We start from the raw sequence: 19,688 nt of genomic DNA, 5'->3' as shown, positions 1-19,688 counted from the left end.
TTTTCTCGGCCCCCCCTTGACAAAACACCCCCACAAACAAAATGTTCCATTTTCCTGAAAATTTCAACCAATTCCGTCCTCAAACGCCAAAGTTATTCGACATAGAATTTTCAAAAATCCCATAGGAAAAAAATCCTAACTATATATACCTACTGGCGACCGCCAGTAGGTAATATATATATATATATATATCAGGGGTGTGGAATTTCATAAAATATCTACTTGCCCATGGGGCAAGTTGCTTCATAAATCTACTTGTCCTGTAACAAAATCAACTTGTCCCTTTGATGCCATGTAGTGCAAAGACAAACTGTGGCAGCAACCTCATTATTTAAGAGCTCTGATATAGCCTCTCTGATTATGCCAGGGCTCATACCATAGTAGTATAGAATACTTGCAATCCCGTCATGTTGCAACATTTCCGCAGACCTACATACTGGAGATGAAGGTAGTGGTAAGCAATAGTTCCATGGTTAGAATGCCCTTTTGAGTCTGTGCAATCCTACTAACTTGCATGTTTTAAGGGTTTTCAACAACTTTTCTCTAATCTTTTCGCATACTGAGAAATGTTGGAAATTTACTCTTGACAATGGCTGACATAAACCTTCATCCAGAAATGGGAAAAAAGTGGTTGGAGGGAAAGTGAACTTGCAAACACTTAGATTTTCACATGAGCAAATCTACACATGCATATTTGATCATGCTAAAATGCAGTTCAGAAATATTTTCTAGAAGTACTATTTGTTGTCCTACTTCTGTAAATTCTTGGGAATTCACAAAAGCTGTATAGCTGCACTTAATGCAAGGACATATACCATGGGTGCACTTTCGAAACTTTCTTTAATAAATGGGCCCCTAATTTAGTCTGCCGTTGACCATAACCTTTTGCGTTTATTATAATTCTGTCTCTCTGTATCGGCTGGCTTCACTGTGAGTGACAGCATTCTGCTCTTTCAGAAGGAGCATATCAGCACACAAAGTAGTTGTGTTCAGTGCTAGTAACTACTGTGGCAGTGTGTGCTTTTTGAGACTAAAAATAATTTGTGCTTTTGCCAGTGTTTGTTATGAGGGCCCGGCAGCTCCCACACCAATAAGGTTTTGCAAAAACCATGCCAAAACAAGTCACACATTGCTAAACTAAAAAGCGGACCACCAATTTCAGACCTATTGGCTTTGCCAGTGCTTGTTTATTTTAGTTTTCCATAATCTTATTGAAACTGGTTACACAGATTTTTCATTCTGAATATTTTTGGGAAATACTAGCATGCATCAACACGTTACTAAATGATACTGCAAAAAATGGTACCTGACATTTTACAGTAGTTTAGCAAAATGTTTTTCTGCTGCTTTCATTTTTTTACCAACATTTTATTTTGAAAGCAAAGTATCATCAATCTTGCTGTCAAGCTTCTTCAAATGTTTGCATCAAATCAGAGAGCATTCTGGGAGCATTACACATAGCCTCATATTGCTAAACTTTGAAAACGTGTGTACACATGTATACTGGAAACAATGTAAGTAGTGCAGTCAGAGCTTCGAACATTACTTATAGCGCTCACCCTAATAATAAAGGCTTTGCATTACTGAACCATAAATACAAGTGTGAACTGCATTAACATATGGACAACAATATTACCTTAACTGCAGGCAGTGCCCTTCCCTGATCCATAATGTGGTACTGCAAACTGGCAGCCAAAGGGTTTGTGCTGCAGGGGGTTGGGCCTACTTGTCCCAAGGACAAAATACCCATAAAAACTTGTTGTCCTTGACCCCTAACAATATGTCCTGGGCGTCGGGCTATAGGAATTCCACATCCCTGATATATATATATATATATATATATATATATATATATATATATATATATATATATATATATATATATATATATATATATATATATATATATATATATTCACTGAAAAAAACATAGGTTTCACACCAGTTATAGTTAGGAATTAGCATTTAAAAAACCTATTAAATTCACTGAAAAAACCATAGGTTTCACACCAGTTATAGTTAGCTGGAAGTTTTACTCGCATAAAACCATTGAAATTCCCACGTTATAGTTAGTTGGACTCACTATAACTTGCGCGTGCAATGCACTGCTGATGACGTCACATATTATATCACTCATGACCTGGTCAGTGACATCACTCATGACATCACTGATGACACCATCCAGTGAATGTGTGTCTTTTTAAAAAATAAATATGTGTTATATATGTATATGTAAAAGTTGATGGAAGAATAAATGTTTAAATAAGTGTTTACATGGATGTTTTTTTTTTAATTGATTGGTTAACTGGTTTATTAAGTGTATCTTAGTGAATACATATATTAGAGAGTAATGTTTAAATATTTAAATATATGTATTAGTGTTTCACTTTGTGCATAAGTGGCTGCATGGGTTGGTGAGTAGCTACATGTGTATGCATATGGGTTATTAGATGTTTTTCTTAGTATCAGTATGAGTGTTTGTATGGTTTGGTGGGGGTATTACTTAGCACATAGATGCATGAATGACTGACTCTCTCTTTGTATGTGTTTTGAAGACAGCATATGTGCAGGACTGTATGGGTGGATGAGTGTGTATATGTGTGTGTTAGTGAGTGAATGACTGTCTCACTAGTGTCTTTATCAGTAACTACATATGTTTTAATGTAGTATATGTGAATATTAATGTATATAAGTGAGTATATGTGAGAGTGAGGGATTGTAAGAGTTCCTGTTTAAATAAGTATGTGTTTCTATAAGTGATTGTTTAAGAGAGTAAGTATGTATAAGTTTCCTTAGAAGTAAGGTGGTAGTGTGTGTATAGCTGTATATGCAAATAAATGGATGTTCAGTAGTTTATTTGCATGTGTGAGTATGTGTGAGAGTATCTTTTGGATGACTGTCGGTGTGTAACAGGATGTATAGGTGTATCACTCAATATGATGAGTGAGTATATGTATGAGTGACTATATAGAACTGTTGGTGAATGAGTGGATGTGTATATAGATGGTGGAATTATTAAATTGGTTGTTGTAACTGGTATGGGTATCTCCATTTTTTTGAAAATTTTAGTTTCTATTATTGAATATGTGTTTCAAGGGTTACATTACAGTGAAAGGAGGTCTGTCACTCTGTCACAAGGATGGTGTCATCAGTGATGTCATGAGTGATGTCACTGACCATGTCATGAGTGATGTAATATGTGACGTCATCAGCAGTGCATTGCACGCGCAAGTTATAGTGAGTCCAACTAACTATAACGTGGGAATTTCAATGGTTTTATGCGAGTAAAACTTCCAGCTAACTATAACTGGTGTGAAACCTATGGTTTTTTCAGTGAATGTAATAGGTTTTTTAAATGCTAATTCCTAACTATACCTGGTGTGAAACCTATGGTTTTTTCAGTGAATTTCATAGGTTTTTTAAATGCTAATTCCTAACTATAACTGGTGTGAAACCTATGGTTTTTTCAGTGAATTTCATAGGTTTTGTAAATGCTAATTCCTAACTATATATAGGGCCTCAAACCTATGTTTTTTCAGTGAATTTCATAGGTTTTTAATAGCTAATTTCTATAGCTATGAAATATAATATTTTTTATAATAAATCCTATATTGTATATTTATGTAATACTATTTTTTTATGTATATTTTTCCCTTTTTTTTTTTGTCTTGGTGCACTCCCGGTGCGCGTACTGGTGAACGCACCGGTAAGCGCAGTGTTATGGTGCGCCCCGGTGCGCGTACCGGTGAGCATCCCGTTAGCGCCATTGCCGCGAATGAAAACAACATCGTGACGTATCGCGTAGTTGCGTGATGCGTCTTATGACGCACAGCGTAAGCGCACCCGGAAGCGCCCGAGCGCATACGATCGCGCAATGTAAGTGCCGCCGGGCGCCCCGGGGCGCGCACCGGGGCGCGTAGCGTAAGCGCGTCGGGTCATGTGACCTGAAAATAACACTTTTCATTGGTTCAGAACAGTTTTGGTTTCCAAATGATGAAACCCCCACCTTTTTTCCTCATCCTCACTTTGTTCTTTGAGTGAGGAAGACCTGCTTCTATTGATAGAGAAATGGCTACAGTAGCAGCAGCAGCTGGAGCATCAGCACCACCACCACCACCAGCACAAGGACCACAACAACATCACATTGGTGGTGAACAAGAAGAGGAGGAGGAGGAGGAGGAAGAGGGTGAGAGAAGGCAGTTCCTGCCTGAAGACAATCCCCCATATAAACCAAAGGAGCACTTTATATGGGAGTTTTTTAAATTCCCAAGGGGTGCAAAGAAGGTAAACGCTGCAAAGGTGACCTGTCTCATCTGTGGCGCTGTACTATCCAGGGGGAACCCTGCCCAAAAATATTTATTTGGGAATCACACAATGATTCGCCACATGCAACAATTGCACCCCAATTACTATTCTGCAGCAGAGGTGAGAGAACTGTGCAGAAACCTTCCACAATCGTCTTCCAGACCCTCAACAAGCCAAGAACCCACTCCATCGGGTCCAGAGGCAAGGGAGATGGTCCCAAACATACAAACCAAGTTTGGTGCATACACAATCGTTTGTATAAATTGTGGAAAAACAATAACTTATGGTGAGCAAAGTATTAATCTCATCAACCTTGCTGGTGACAACCACAAGTGCCCAAAGAAGCCTTAATTTGTTCCTGTTTTTTTTTTTGCTCCAGTTGAGCCGTTTACAAATCCCTGTTTTTTGTTTGTCCCCATAAAAAATACAAAAAAATTATATAATTCTTCATAAAAGCCAAAAAAAGTAAAAAATGTTCAAAAAAACAATAAAAAAAATATAAAACAACAAAAAGAATAAAAAAACAGTTCTTTTTAGAACCACCTCTAATTTATAAAAAAAATGCTACATTTTTAAAAAACTCTGTCATTCTTTTTTCTCCAGGGTACGCGTACCGGTACACGCACCGGTACGCGTACCGGGGCGCGTACCAAAAAAAAAATACAAAAAAATAAAGGAGTAAGCATGAGGGAAGGACACAGAGAGAGTGATGTTAAGAGAAAGAGAGGTAGAGGGAGCAACACAGAGGGACTGTTTATTAGATAGTAAGACTGAGAGAAGGTTTAATAGGGTGTAAGTGAGAAAAGGAAAATGAATAAGGGAGCGAAAGAAGGGAAGAGAGAAGAAGAAGACTAAAGCAGAGGTACTGGGAGAATGTGAGTGGGTGTTGAAAGTAAAAGGAAGGACAGTAAAGGATGGGGAATGAGGGGTAGTGACGGAACCGGAGCAAAGGAACAACTCATGAAGTAGTACCAAAATGATTGTAATATAAAGTGAGACTTACCGTATACTGTGCACTTTTAAAACATCATAAGGGAGCAGGGTAGACTACCCATGATCCCCTAGGCCTTCTCAGGGAGTGCTTAAAGGATCCATTTCTGCTTTCCTGACAGACTATGGTATGGATTCCATATACCACAATAACTTCTGTAACAACATGCAAGATATCTACAGAAAAGAAGGTGTACATTGAATTTAAGACTCTGCATTGGTACCTACATGTTGGTACTTAAATTATTATTATTATTATTAAAGGGGTTTGTAAAGCGCCTGGTGACGCCTCCCAGCGTGTCCCCGCGCTGTGGAGAGAGAGTCTTAGGAGGATGGAGACATATAACAGGCAGCTAGAGAGTGAAAAGATAAGTTTTCACCAGTTTTCTAAAGGAGACCTCATTTTTATCTAGTCTGATATTCATGGGGAGGGAATTCCATTTCTTAGCTGCAAGGGTGCGGAAGGACCTGCCTCCCATTCTGGCTTTTTTAGGAAGCGATGTTTTGAGCATACCCATTCCCTTGGAGCGAAGGGATCTATTGGGCTCATACAGTACGGCTAAATCACCCACACAACACAACAACTCCCATGGTACGCTCCCCGGTGCGCGTACCGGGCGCTCCCCCTGCGAAAATCAATATTTTTTTTTGTTTGCCCCGCGGGGCCCTTTTATGGCCCCCACATCAAACCTAGGGATTCAGAGGGTTCTACCCTACCCCCTTTTAGTCATTTCCCCCTTTGTTTTTGCCACCTCTTGTGTCTCGATCCTACCGAGACACAAGATGGCGGCCGCTCCGGACTGTTTGGAATGTTGACAGACACCCGAGAGCCAATCAGCTTTCCGCTCGCAAACTCGCGTAGCGCGCTGGTACGCGCCCCGGTGCGCGTACCGGGGCGTGCTTATAGATATATATATTTTTTTGAACCTAAATTACTCAAAATCCACTGGAGCACATATCTTGAGACATAGCAAAGGCACATCGGGCTACCAGTCCCTACAATTTTGCCAAGTTTGGTGGAAATCCATTCAGCCGTTCGGGCTAAAAGTGAGTCCAACCGCCCTATGGAAATTAACATGGGGAAAACACGTTTTGGGACCCCCCAAATATCTCGGCCCCCGCTTTACGAATCCCCCCCAAACTTTCAGGGAAGGAGCAGAGCGGAGAGGGCCATCTTCTTTGAGAAATTCGCGAAGATTCGTCCACCGGCGCCAAGGTTATTCCCAATAGAATGTTGCGGATTTCCTATGGAAAATAATCCTAACTATAACTACCTACTGGCGACCGCCAATAGGTAATATATATATATATATATATTCACTGAAAAAACCATAGGTTATAGACCATATATAGTTAGGAAATAGCATTTACAAAACCTTGAAAATTCACTGAAAAAACCATAGGTTATAGACCATATATAGTTAGGAATTAGCATTTAAAAAACCTTATTTTACTCACACAAAACCATTGAAATTCCATATATAGTTAGTTGTACTAACTATATATCGCGCACCCGCAATCCACTGCTGATCATGTCACATATTACATCATTCATGACATGGTCAGTGACATCACTGATGACATCACTGATGACATCTCAAATGACATCACTGATGACATCACTGATGACATCTCAAATGACATCACTGATGACATCACTGATGACATCTCAAATGACATCACTGATGACATCACTGATGACAACATCCAGTGACTGTATTTTTCTGTAAAGTTAAAATATGTCTTGAGTGGATGTATAAGTGTCTGGATGAAGGATTTAGTAGGGGCATGACTGACTGTATGAGTGACTGATTAAATGTGTCTCACTGAGTGCATGGGTTAGTGACTAAACTGTCTTAATTTGTGCATCATTATGTCTGTTGTTCTGTAAACTGCTGCATGTGTTGATCAGTAGCTATATGATTAACTATATGGGTTATTGATTGGTTGCCCAAGCATTTGTATGGGAGACTGAGTGTGTGTGTGGGTTTTTGGGAGGTGTATGACTCTCTGCATAGATGTGTGAGCAGTTGATTGACTAGATGTATGGGTTCAAAAGTGCCTGTGGAAACAGCTGTATGGGCAGTTGACTGTGTGCATGAGTGTATTGGTGAGTGAATGGATATCTCAGTGCTACATGTTAAAGTAAGTACATATGTAAAATACAGTACATGTGAGAGTTGACATATATAAATAACTGTGCATAAGAGCCAGTGAATGTGTGAGTGGCTGTATGGATCATTGTGAACTTGTATCCAGGATTGTATAAGTGAGTAAATATGTTTTAGTATATGTTTGAATAAGTAAGGTGTGTATAACTGTATAGTTGAGGAAATGGAGGTGTGATTGATTCTTTGTATGACTGACTAAGTGTCTGAGTAACTCCATGGATGAGTGACAGTCTATGAGTGTCTGTTTACACTGATTGTATCTAAGGTTATATTAGAGTCTGAAGAGGTTCATCGTATTATCACATGAATGATGTCATCAGTGATGTGATCAGTAATGTCAAATGAGATGTCATCAGTGATGTCATTTGAGATGTCATCAGTGATGTCATTTGAGATGTCATCAGTGATGTCATCAGTGATGTCATTTGAGATGTCATCAGTGATGTCATCAGTGATGTCATTTGAGATGTCATCAGTGATGTCATCAGTGATGTCACTGACCATGTCATGAATGATGTAATATGTGACATGATCAGCAGTGGATTGCGGGTGCGCGATATATAGTTAGTACAAATAACTATATATGGAATTTCAATGGTTTTGTGTGAGTAAAATAAGGTTTTTTAAATGCTAATTCCTAACTATATATGGTCTATAACCTATGGTTTTTTCAGTGAATTTTCAAGGTTTTGTAAATGCTATTTCCTAACTATATATGGTCTATAACCTATGGTTTTTTCAGTGAATTTCATTGGTTTTTTAAAAGCTAATATCTATAGCTGTAAAATGTATTCTTCTTTAAATCCAAAAATATATTTTATATGTTTATTAATACATTTTTTAAATATTTTTTTTGTTTCGCTCCCGGTCCGCGAACCGGGAAGCTTCCCGTTAGCTCAATTTAATGCCGCGACCCGGTCCGCGAACCGGTAAGAAATCAACATAGTGACGGTATCGCGTTGCCGCGTAATGCGTCTTATGACGTACTGCGTTAGCGCACCCGGAAGTGCCCCGGGGCGCGGACCGAGGTGCGAAACGCAGCTCCCCGGAAGCGATCCGCGGCGCAAAAGCGCGACGTATCGCGTTGCCGCGAAATGCGTCTTGTGACGTATCGCGTTAGCGACCCGGAAGCTAACCGGGGAGCGTTCCGCAGCGCGTAACATGAGCGTGAGAGGTCATGTGACTTGTTAATAAAACTTTTCATTGGTTCATTTCACTTTTGGTTTCATAATGATGGAAGGCTAGGTCAGGTGACTTAAAAATAACACTTTTCATTGGTTGAGAAGTATTGTTTTTTCCCAAATGATGAAAACCCCTCCTTCTTTCCTCACTCTGACTTTCATCATTGTGAGAGGAAGACCTATTTTGCTTGTTGGAAAATGGCTTCATTGGTAGCTTCAGCTGGTGGACCCCCACCACCACCACCACCTCCTCATGGGAAGAGAGGACCACCTCCCCAGGTCCTGACCAACACTGAGGAGGAAGAGGAAGAAATGGATGAGGAGGGAGAAGAACCACAATTTTTAGAAGAGTTGCCCCGGGTTTCCAGAAAGAAAGCCAGTTTCATCTGGCAGTTTTTTTCAATACCTCGTGGCCAAAAAAAAGTCAACGCGAGGTATGTCACCTGCCTGATATGCAAGGAACAATTGTCCAGAGGGACGGACAAAAAATATAGCTTTGGAAATCATACAATGCACAGGCACATGACGAGGAAACATCACCTAAATTACAGCCGGGCGGAATTAAGGGATATGCACGACAATCCAAGACCAACTCCTGTGGCCAGACCAACAATACCGGTTTCTTTAACACCAGAAGAGGCACGGGAAACTGTGCCAAATATTCAAGAAAATTTTGGGCACATGATTCACTTATGTATGCACTGTCGTGCATTATTAGCTTGTGGCAACATGAGCATCAATGCTATAAACCTGGCGTATGAACACCATGATTGCCCTAACCGCCCCCAGTAATTTTTTTTGCTCCTGTTGAGCCCTTTTCAACGCCTGTTTTTTGTTGTTTCCCCCCCCCAAAAAAAACCAAAAAAAATATAAAATCGTTCAAAAAAGACAAAAAAAACAAAAAATGTTCAAAAATAAATAAATATATAAAACAACAAAAATATTTAAAAAAAAGTTATTTTCAGAACTACCTTCCCTTTCCAAAAAAATTGCTAGAATGTTTAGCACTCTGGCAAGCTCTATTTCTTTTGGTTCGCTTCCGGGTTAGCTTCCCGGTACGCGGACCGGGAGCTAACCAAAAAAAATAAAAAGTGTAAGTATAAGGAAAGGAAACAGAGAGTGATGTTAAAAGAAAGACAGCTATAGGGAGTAAAGAAGAGATACTGTTTAATAGATCTATTTACCGAAGAAAAGACAGAAGAGGGTATAATTGTGAAAAACAAAATAGATAACGAAGTGAAAGAAAAAAAAAGAGAGTATAACATTAACAAAGAAGAGTTTCTTGGAGAATGTGAGTGAATGTTCAAAATAAGATTAAAACATGAGGAATAACAGAGAGAAAAAATAGAAAACAGAAAACAAAAAATAACAGAAAAAGATTAATTGAAACAGCAAAGAAATGTAAGTAACATAGAGCCATATCATCAACATAGGCAATAAAAGTTTTGCAGCTTTTATTGGCAGAAATGTGTCGCTAAAGCTGCTTTTGTGGCAGAAAACTGCCACTAAAACCACTTTTGCACCAGTTTTCTGCCAATAAAAAGAGCAATAATTTTATTGGCTGTGTTCATAATATTCCCCTTAGTGTGCTTCAACTACACAGAGAAAGCATTATGAACAAGTAGTGATAGAGTGATCAGTCAAAGACACTAAGAGTAATAGAGACGCAGTGAGTGAACAAGAGTGAGGAACTAAGAGAAGAGAGGGACTGAGAAAAAGAGTGGAAGGAGTTGAGTAAGTAGGTAATAGAGAAAGGAATGAGGGAAGTAGCAAAGGCAGGAAACTGAGGGTTAAAGAAATGAAGCTGTCAAACTACTAGTAGGTGAATGTGATAGAAATGTAACGAAAAGAGTACAAAACATTTACCTTATAATTGTCATTAACTTACTCACTTTTTGTTTTTATACTTTCAATCTGTGAAAGAGAGAACAAACATTTGAAAAATATTAAAACATGTATTTAAAAATTAGAAAAGACAAGGGAAAAGATTGAAGGACAAACAGTTTTTCAACAACTTTGACACTTACAGAAGCTTCTGCTTCTCCAGGCCCCCTACACAGTCCTAAAGATATACATTTTAAACTAACAGTATCTTGATGCAGATGAAGTGAGGCCTATCTTAAAACATGGTGCATCTTTTGCATTGCTGTTGTTTCAGAAAAGTGTCGCAAGACACTAACATTTTAAATAATTGCTTCAGGATGCCAATAAGATGTCTACTATCCAGAGGTTTGTTTCAGGTGAGGCCTACTCAGGGTTGCAGATGAGATTTACACTTGTTGAAGAGTACAGAGGAGATAATACATGTGAAGGTCTACCAATGAAGTGAGTCATGTCCACTGCACTCTTCAACAAAGTTCAAACCTCCTATGTTTCCCTGGACAGACCTAAACTTGATCTGTACAATGTGATTCGTAATGATAGGAAACACAGGTGATGTAAATGAAATACGTGCAATTTATTTTGCTCATTTCACAATCACATCACTTGTGTTTCCTTTGCTTAGGTATCTCATTGTGCAGATGTAGTCTATCATATGAAAGAGTACGCAGAAGTGCAGCACTGCATGCAACAACTTTGACACTTACAGAAGCCTCAGCTTCTCCATGCCTCCTACACAGTTCTACATATACATCATAAATGCAAACAGTACAGAATTAATTATACATGTTAAATGGTTTATTTTTGCTGTTCTCAGAATGTATCAAAATTCACTAAAAACAGTGACTTGAAGGTATTCATCATATAACAGCGGGGAAAAAAAAACACAATCAAAATGATTGTGTTTAAAAAACCCATACAACATAAGAAATGAAAATTCAGAACTCCTTAAAGTGAACTTACTTTCCATGACGTCCAAGGATGTCCTATGAACAGCTTACACTCTTTTGTGCTGTTATTACTTTCAGCCCGCCACTTTCTGAAAGAAAATCTCCATCGTTTTTAAAAACACGTTACATGCAATAAATGACTTCTTGCTCTCTACCACAAGTTTCCACAAGGCCAAATCTGGTCAGAGCCATTTATAACTCTTGGATTTCTTGTAAGCCAATCCCGTCATTTGGCATTTCCGCAACTTTCAGAATTAAAATGTTGAAGATCATTTTCACAATCCTGGAATAGTAATATCTTCCCCTTCTTGCTCAGTCATGTTCTACATTTCCTATGACACTGATACTGCTTACTATGAAGCAGACTTACACTACCTCTATGACTACTACAATTATTTAATTCTCTACATCACTTTTAATCACAAAGCAATGTAAAACAGTAGACAGCATTGCAGACTTACATTCCCTCTACTCCATGTTTTGATTGGCTGCTTCAATTAGCTTATAAAAAGAAACAGTTTTTCTGAACTCATTCAAAGTGCACATATTTCTCCATGACGTCCAGTCCTATGGTTAGAAGTTATGTCTCTGAAATACACTTATCCTCAAGGCCAAATTGTGTAGGAGCCATTAGAACTTCTTGAAATTCCACAGAGCACATCCCGAGATTATTTCCCTAAAATTTTGGTTTTAAAAACACCAGGTAAGAGTTTTTAAGGTCATACGGCAATTTTTTTTTGAAAATTAAAACAGAATCATTGCAGAATGACCAGCCATTTCTAGACTTTAAATAAGCTGTGTAATGTCCTGATGTTATTGAAGGGCCATCATGATATATAATTGCTGCAGTTACAAAAGTCCTTCCTGATATTGACAACTGCGAAGCTACAAAATTTTTAATTAAAGTTGTCAATTTTGTTCCATCAGGCCTACATCGCTGGAACATTAAAATGACATACTGGCCATATGTTCGTATAAATAATGTGGACATCATTTCAGATTTACATTGGCTACACTCCATGTTGTGATCAGCTGCTTTTACTAGCTTATTAAAGGAAACTGATTTACTGTCTGGCAAAGTTAAATATATAAATCTTTCTGAGTCTACACTAGTAGTACTTGATACCATACAGTTCTCGCAGTCATGCTGCCATTGATAAGAAAGCTCAAACAGCTGATCTACATCTACACCTTCAGCATGTAATACATCAAGCATATACATTAAAAACTCCTGACAATCTTGCTGAATATTTTGAGAGAATTGTGTTTGGCCTGAACATCTGTCTAACAGATTTCGAATTTCAGACACACTTTCTATGTTTCTTCTATCAGTGGTACATTTCTCTAACACAGAATTTAACAAACTGCAAAATCTTTGATCAGAATTGACCACAATCTCTTCTTTTACATTTTTTAGAGAAAACAAAACATTAACCACTACATTAGCATAGCAGTTGACACCAGAACTGTTTTCAAACTGAAAACCAACAACATCTTCAACAGAATCCTTTTTGTTTCTGCTTGTAATTTTAGGTTCATTGACTTTTTGTCTTTTTGCTACAACCTCCCTAGTATTGTTCTCATTTCTTCGTTTCCGGCCTACCACACGTTTCTCAAACAAAGGATACTGAGGCAAATGTGGCGCATACTCTCTTCTTAACCTATTGTATTCCTTAACACAATCTAGATCCGCACAAATGTTTGTGACATCACACTCAATCAAGTACAATCCCGATAAAGTTCTAACTCGTGACAATGCCACATATGCCATACCCTCCTTGAACACAGAACTGCCAATATTCACCAATGCACTGTCTACACTTAAACCTTGCGATTTATGAATTGTCACCGCATATGCCAAGCAAACAGGAAACTGCTTACGGCGAACATATAAGTCTTTTACAAGCAAAAATCTAGCAGAACAACGAGCAACTAGCTGTACTTCCTCAATGCCATCAAATTTAATTTTTAAAAATTCAATTCCATCTCTATTTCTGTATTTCACAAAATCAACAACATTACCCATTGATCCATTTACCAGACCTCTTTCAACATGTAAATTCCTTCTTAAAATTATACGGCAGTTCAAGCACACATTCAGAGTCTTTTCAAAACCTGCAGTTTTAGATATACTCTTCTCTAATGAATCCAATTTTGTTTTCAGATTCTCAGACAAAATAATTGTTGATCCCATATGCTCTACTCTGTCAATAGCTTCCAGTTTCACAATCTCTTGCTTTTCTAAATGCAACATTTTGTTGTTAAATTTGGCACATTCTGCAAGAGTTGGCATCAAACATATTCCAGATTTCTTCTCAGTAATTTTCTGAAAAATATTCTCAGGCACAACATCTTGTTCTGGATATAAATTTGACAGTAATCGTGCATGTAAAGCTTCTTTCCCATGCTCGGTCACTTTTCCAATTCTAACATCTTGTAGAATAGTCTTGTAAACTTCATCCTTCGCCTGACGCATATTTTCATGCAGTTCAGCATAATTGAAGTTTAACCATATATTGACGTTGCCAATGCTGCCTAGGCACTTCCTGGTATCTTCATGCGTGAGCATTTTGAACATAGGTTGCCCTTTCACTGGTGTCAGCTGCAGAAGATCTCCGAAAACAATGATGTGTTTGCCACCAAATAACACATCATACTCTGTTTTGAGAACTTCTTGCATCCTCAAATGCACAAAGGCAAGCATGACATTGGAAACCATGCTTACTTCGTCAATGATAAGAAGTTTCATTTTCCTCAAGATTCTTGAAACTTCAAAACAAGCATCTCCAGATAGCTTGTGATATTGTAATTTGTTGTCATGCTCCACTGGCAGCATCAGTAAACGATGTAAAGTAATCCCTTTAATATTATGTGCTGCCAGTCCAGTTGGAGCAGTGACAACACAAGACAGCGATGACTCTGTCCTTTCCTGCAAATAGCATGAAATTGCTTTAATGAGGAAACTTTTTCCAGTTCCCGCTTCTCCACTCACGTACAGTCGGACAGGCTTCAACGACGTACATGAGCACTCTTTCTTATCATGACTTAATCCATGATCAATTTGCATGGTAACTTCGTCATATATTTTCCTCTGCTCAACGTTGAGTTGTCTTTCCAACTCTTCTAAGTTAACCGCATCCTCTTGAGCATGTGCCATGGCTCTTTCCACTTCATTCATAGCAGTGGCAGCTTCATTTTCAATAACAGGTCCTCCTAGTGGATCCTGACTCAATGAAGCAGAACTCTGACTGTCCTGAGAACTGTCTCTGGCAATCTCGGCTGCAATCGTTGCTTCCTGCTCAATTTCCGCATTCAACATTTCTACATATTTGGGAAAAGCAGGACATTCTATGGTCTCCTTGGCGGCATTGAAAGAGTCTTCGTAACAGAGGAAATCTCCAAGCAGTTCCTCTTCTGCACGCCAAGGCTTGAAAAGTTGCAAAAGTGCTAAATAGAAAAACTCCTTTTTTTCAGGAGATTCGCCACTCAATTTTCGATGGTTTACCAAGTGGCATTTTCTTTGCTTGACCAGACATCCCTCACTTCCTATTACAGCATACACTCTTTTCTCAGTATCTTCTTTGATGTTCCTCTTGAATATGTAATTTTGCAGAACCTCATACAGACAAACATTCTCGAGGTGACTGCTTTGATTTGGATAATATGTATCCAACATGTTTGTCTTCAAAATGTCGGTACTGTTTGGCTCCTTTTCCGCCAAATACTCAATTTCCCGCACAGGTTTGAGAACTCGATTACGCGTTGCTGCAAGACCAAGACTCGCCCAAACGATACTCCTGGACTTGGCATAGAGACTTGCTGAAGACAACCGGTCAGAACATTCGTACGCTCCGATTTCTCGATGCGACAACATCTTCAGACTGAAACTGTACAACTTCTTGCTGAGGCTCTTTTCATGGGAAATGTCCTCCCACATATCCTTCAATTCTGTCTTCTCTTTTTTGGTGATGTAAGACGTCACATACCGAGCCACAGCCATACAGTTATCAGCCACAAACTGTATATCCATGTTAGCATTCCACATGGACAAAATCACCGGGTTGTAGTCGTTGATGTACTTGGACTCTTCGTTCCTCTTCAAATTGTAAGTGTTTTTAGGTGATTTCTTCATGACATTGTGTCGCAGCGAAGACATCAAACTGTTTACTCTTCCTTTAGAAATCACCGGTCGTGGAAAGTCGAAACGACATTTAGTGTAGAACTTGTCCTTGTTTCGGAATTTACGACGGCAGTACTTTCCACATCGATGGCTTTGGAAACGCATAACTTTTTCTCTTAGGCTTTTCTTCTCCTTTGCGTTTGGAACAGCACACGTAGAATACTGTTGGATGAAACTCATCACTGAGTCTTCTGGATCCGTTCCAAATTTAGGTGCATCCTTGATCCACAGCAACATATGTATATGAGGAGCACCTCTTGCTTGGTACTCCTTTCTCCAGAAGAAATCCAACACCTCTCCAAGAGGTGGATTCTTCTTATTCATGATGAAAGACATCATAGCTTCAAATCTATGATTGAAGTACCTACATACATTGACTGGATCCAAAGAGCACAGTTCTCCGGGTGTCTTGAATTCGATGTTATCTACGTTAGCATTTGCCTCTCGTAGAAATTCAAGTAAGTCTTCCCAGCCATACTCGGCACAGCTCAGAGTGAGGAACCATGTGGGAGTACCTAAGTTCCTCAACATACATTTTAAATCACCATGACGACGGTACCAGTACTCATTAGTACCACGCTGACACGCCATGAGATTAATCAGGTGAGAATCCAAAATACTGTCTTGGACATTGACTTTATCCATAAAGTCACTTGCCGAGATGTTTTGCATGTGTATACCACTTTTCAAGATGTGGTTCACTGCATATGACAGTCCAGACAGATCGCTTTCAAACAGGAGATGAAACAAATAGGGAATGCATTGTCGAAACCTAGCATCTCCTGCATACAATCGCAAAGTCCGGTATTCAGAAGCAGGAATTTGATGAGGTCGCTCATCATATCTTCCTCCCTGACCTGTTGGAAAAAGCTGTGGGAAACACCGAGCTTCCAAACTTTCCTCCCAAACACTAATGGGACTCCCTTTGGCTTGTTTCATTTGAAACAACTCAATAGCATTCCCCATGACTTCCTTGGAATGCAAAGGATGAACACTATAATGTTCATATATTTCTTCACTAGTAGAGGGTTCTACTTTCTCAATTTGACCAGCACACAAATCGCTATCCTCTTCCTCACTTACTTCCTCTTCTGCAACATATACATTCTTATAGTATTTATTATTTTTTTTCAAATACAATGTTGCCTTTTTAACTTTCCTAACATCTACTAAATCTTGCCATATTTTCTTATTCTTTGTCGGAACCCCATTAACTAAGATAACCAGAGGTTCCTCTTCCACTTTTTCTACTCCAATTGTGTTAATGTTTTTCTTCAAATCTAGAGGCAAATAAACAACTCTTCCCTTTAATCCTCTCTGTAAATCTGATGGAGGCAATTTCCCTGTCTTTGGCTCCATTCTTACAATAGCCTGAAAGGGATGGATACTTTGATTCAAAATAGATTCATAAGTATTTAAATCCTTCAATTCAGAAGGAATCTCAACCAATTCCAGATTATTATGAACTGCTCTAGCAGGCATCTGGTTTTGATTTAATTTGCAACAACAATAACTACACACACGTTGATCCAATCCCAAATCAAAACAATTTTCTACCATCAAGTATGTTGCAAAATCCTTCCATTCACTATTATTTTCCCTTTCACTTTTTGCATATAAATCCACTAACTTAGTCTGATTCTTATAATAAGTGCGTCGACAACACACACAAGTGAAATTTGGCCTCTCACTTGATTTGACCTGAAACGTCGCAATTTCCCTCTGGAAATTATCTGTACTGGAAACCTGTACACTATCTTCCACATTACCCGCTTCTTCTTGGTCAATTTCAACATTCTCCTCTTTACTTCCAAAGTAACAAAACTCAATTTCTTCACATATATTCTTCACATCTATTTCAGAACCATGCAAAAGAGCAGCGCATAATTGTTTAAGCATAATTGCTGGACTCTTAGCATAATACAACATTCTAACTAATTTCCTCACTTTATTATGATGCACTGCTAGCATCCTGAAATGATGAAAAACACTCTGGCATACTCTCCTGGAAAGACAAGCCAGTGAATGACCATGCAAACCTGTCACTTCTCTCACTCTGCAAGGATCTAATTCTTGCAACAACATCATTTTCTGCTTCAAACTTTTCTTATTAAATGACCGTACAAAATCACAAAGCAAATTGATGGTATCCTGTCGCACACTGCAAATACTACTACACTTCCAGGTGTACACAGGACCCTTAGCACGTCTTCCTAAAACCTCATTACCTAACACCTCTTCTGCCTCTGTTGTCACAAGTTTTTCTTTTTCAACTGGACAACCATCTTTCACTTCATAAGCACGACCACTGGTGTCAACTGCATGCACCAAATCATTATCCTGGAAATAACTCTCCTCATTAAAAAATGCCTCACAGCTTGAACTATGCATCCATTCTCCAGAAAAAACTTCACAAAAATTACTACGATTAACTATTCTCTTCCATCTACTATTTCTTTTGAAATCATAAATTGCCTTGTTTAGCTTCCTAATTCTATTGATTATCAAAATAAATAACTTACGTTTAATTTCAAATGCCTGATCAATAACTTTCTCAACTTTTTTTTTTCTCTTATAAAAAACCAGTTTCTGTTGACCTTTCTTAATATTTTTTAACAAATTGCCAATTATCCTGTTGCGGAACATTCGTTTACGAATCTCCCTAAACTGTTGTTTCCTTCTACTATCATGCACAGAGTTATCTCTTGCTCTAGCAGTAACATTTTTCATTGGCCTTTCCTTTCCATTTGAATTCCTTCTCGTTTTATGGACTGAAACATTTTCTGTAGTAATATTTTTTTTACTACACATATTTCTTATGAAATATTTTGTGCTCTTACCCGGTGCATTCTTCGTGACTTGACAAATCTTTTTGTTAGAGGACTGCTGCTTATTTTGTTTCACCTGCTGTCTTTGACGTTTTGCAGCCTTTCTCTGTCTTTCTATTGTTGGCATGGTGAAATCTTGAAATGATCTGCAGTTGAATCTGTGGTAAAATATAATAAAAAATGTTATTAACCATTATTACCAAACAGTAAAACAATAACAGTGATCAAAAACTTAACACACTACTTGACATTTTAAATAGAAGATTTTTTAGTCCTTGCAAATTTACAATACAGAAATAGCAGAAAAGAAATGACATTTATATTTATGTTACCTGTGCTATTTTATATGTGAATCTGATCTAATTTTATGAGCATATTTTAATATTTTATTGAAGACACTACACATAACCTGCTTTTGAAGGTGTCTTTATTTTTAAATTAAACGGTTTACCTTTTTACTTTTTATTAATTATAAATTTTAAAAATAAATGTTTATATTTCCATAGGCTCAAGCAGGTCAGCTTCCCATCCTATGTCATATAATTCGGACAAATCTGCATCCTCATCACGCTCTTCTTCATCCTCAGGATTTAAATCATCCAAGGGATCAACATCCACTGATGTTTCAATTACAAGTTCAATGATGAGGTCAAAATCAACTGATTGCAGATTGTCGCTCATGTTGAGGTTGTCTTTATCTTTAAAGAAAGATAACAACAATGAGATGTTGCAGAGTAAGAGACAAATCTCAGAGATTATAATAGTAAAATTGTTTAACAAGAGTAATATTTTGCAGCTATTATTTAGCCATGTCCAGCAATGCTGAGCAGGTGAAGACTATGTCTAAATTTTCAGTGAACAGGACTCATCTCTTCTTAACCTTGGATAAGCCTCACCGACTCTGTGTGTCCTGCACATACTTAAATGTAAAGGGGCAGATTTATGTTAAATGGCACATCCCCAGGCATGCACCAGTTAACGTGCACCACTACTCTGCCACCCATGGTGTGCCGTATTTACAATCAGATAGGAGAAAGCTTCGTCAAAACCCTTCGCCTGCTTTAAGCAGGCATAGGTCTTGACGCAACATTGTGGAGATGGGGCACCCCTGAGCCTTGCTTGAGCTGCATCGCACTTGCGATACAACTCCAGCAATCACTACCTTTACAGCACAGATACGTCACGCATCTGTGCCATTTTTG

The sequence above is a fragment of the Lissotriton helveticus genome, chromosome 4_1, assembly GCF_964261635.1.
Source record: "Lissotriton helveticus chromosome 4_1, aLisHel1.1, whole genome shotgun sequence".
NCBI lineage: Eukaryota > Metazoa > Chordata > Amphibia > Caudata > Salamandridae > Lissotriton > Lissotriton helveticus.
The sequence above is the reverse complement of the archived record's forward strand: the minus strand, read 5'-3'. Positions refer to the sequence as shown.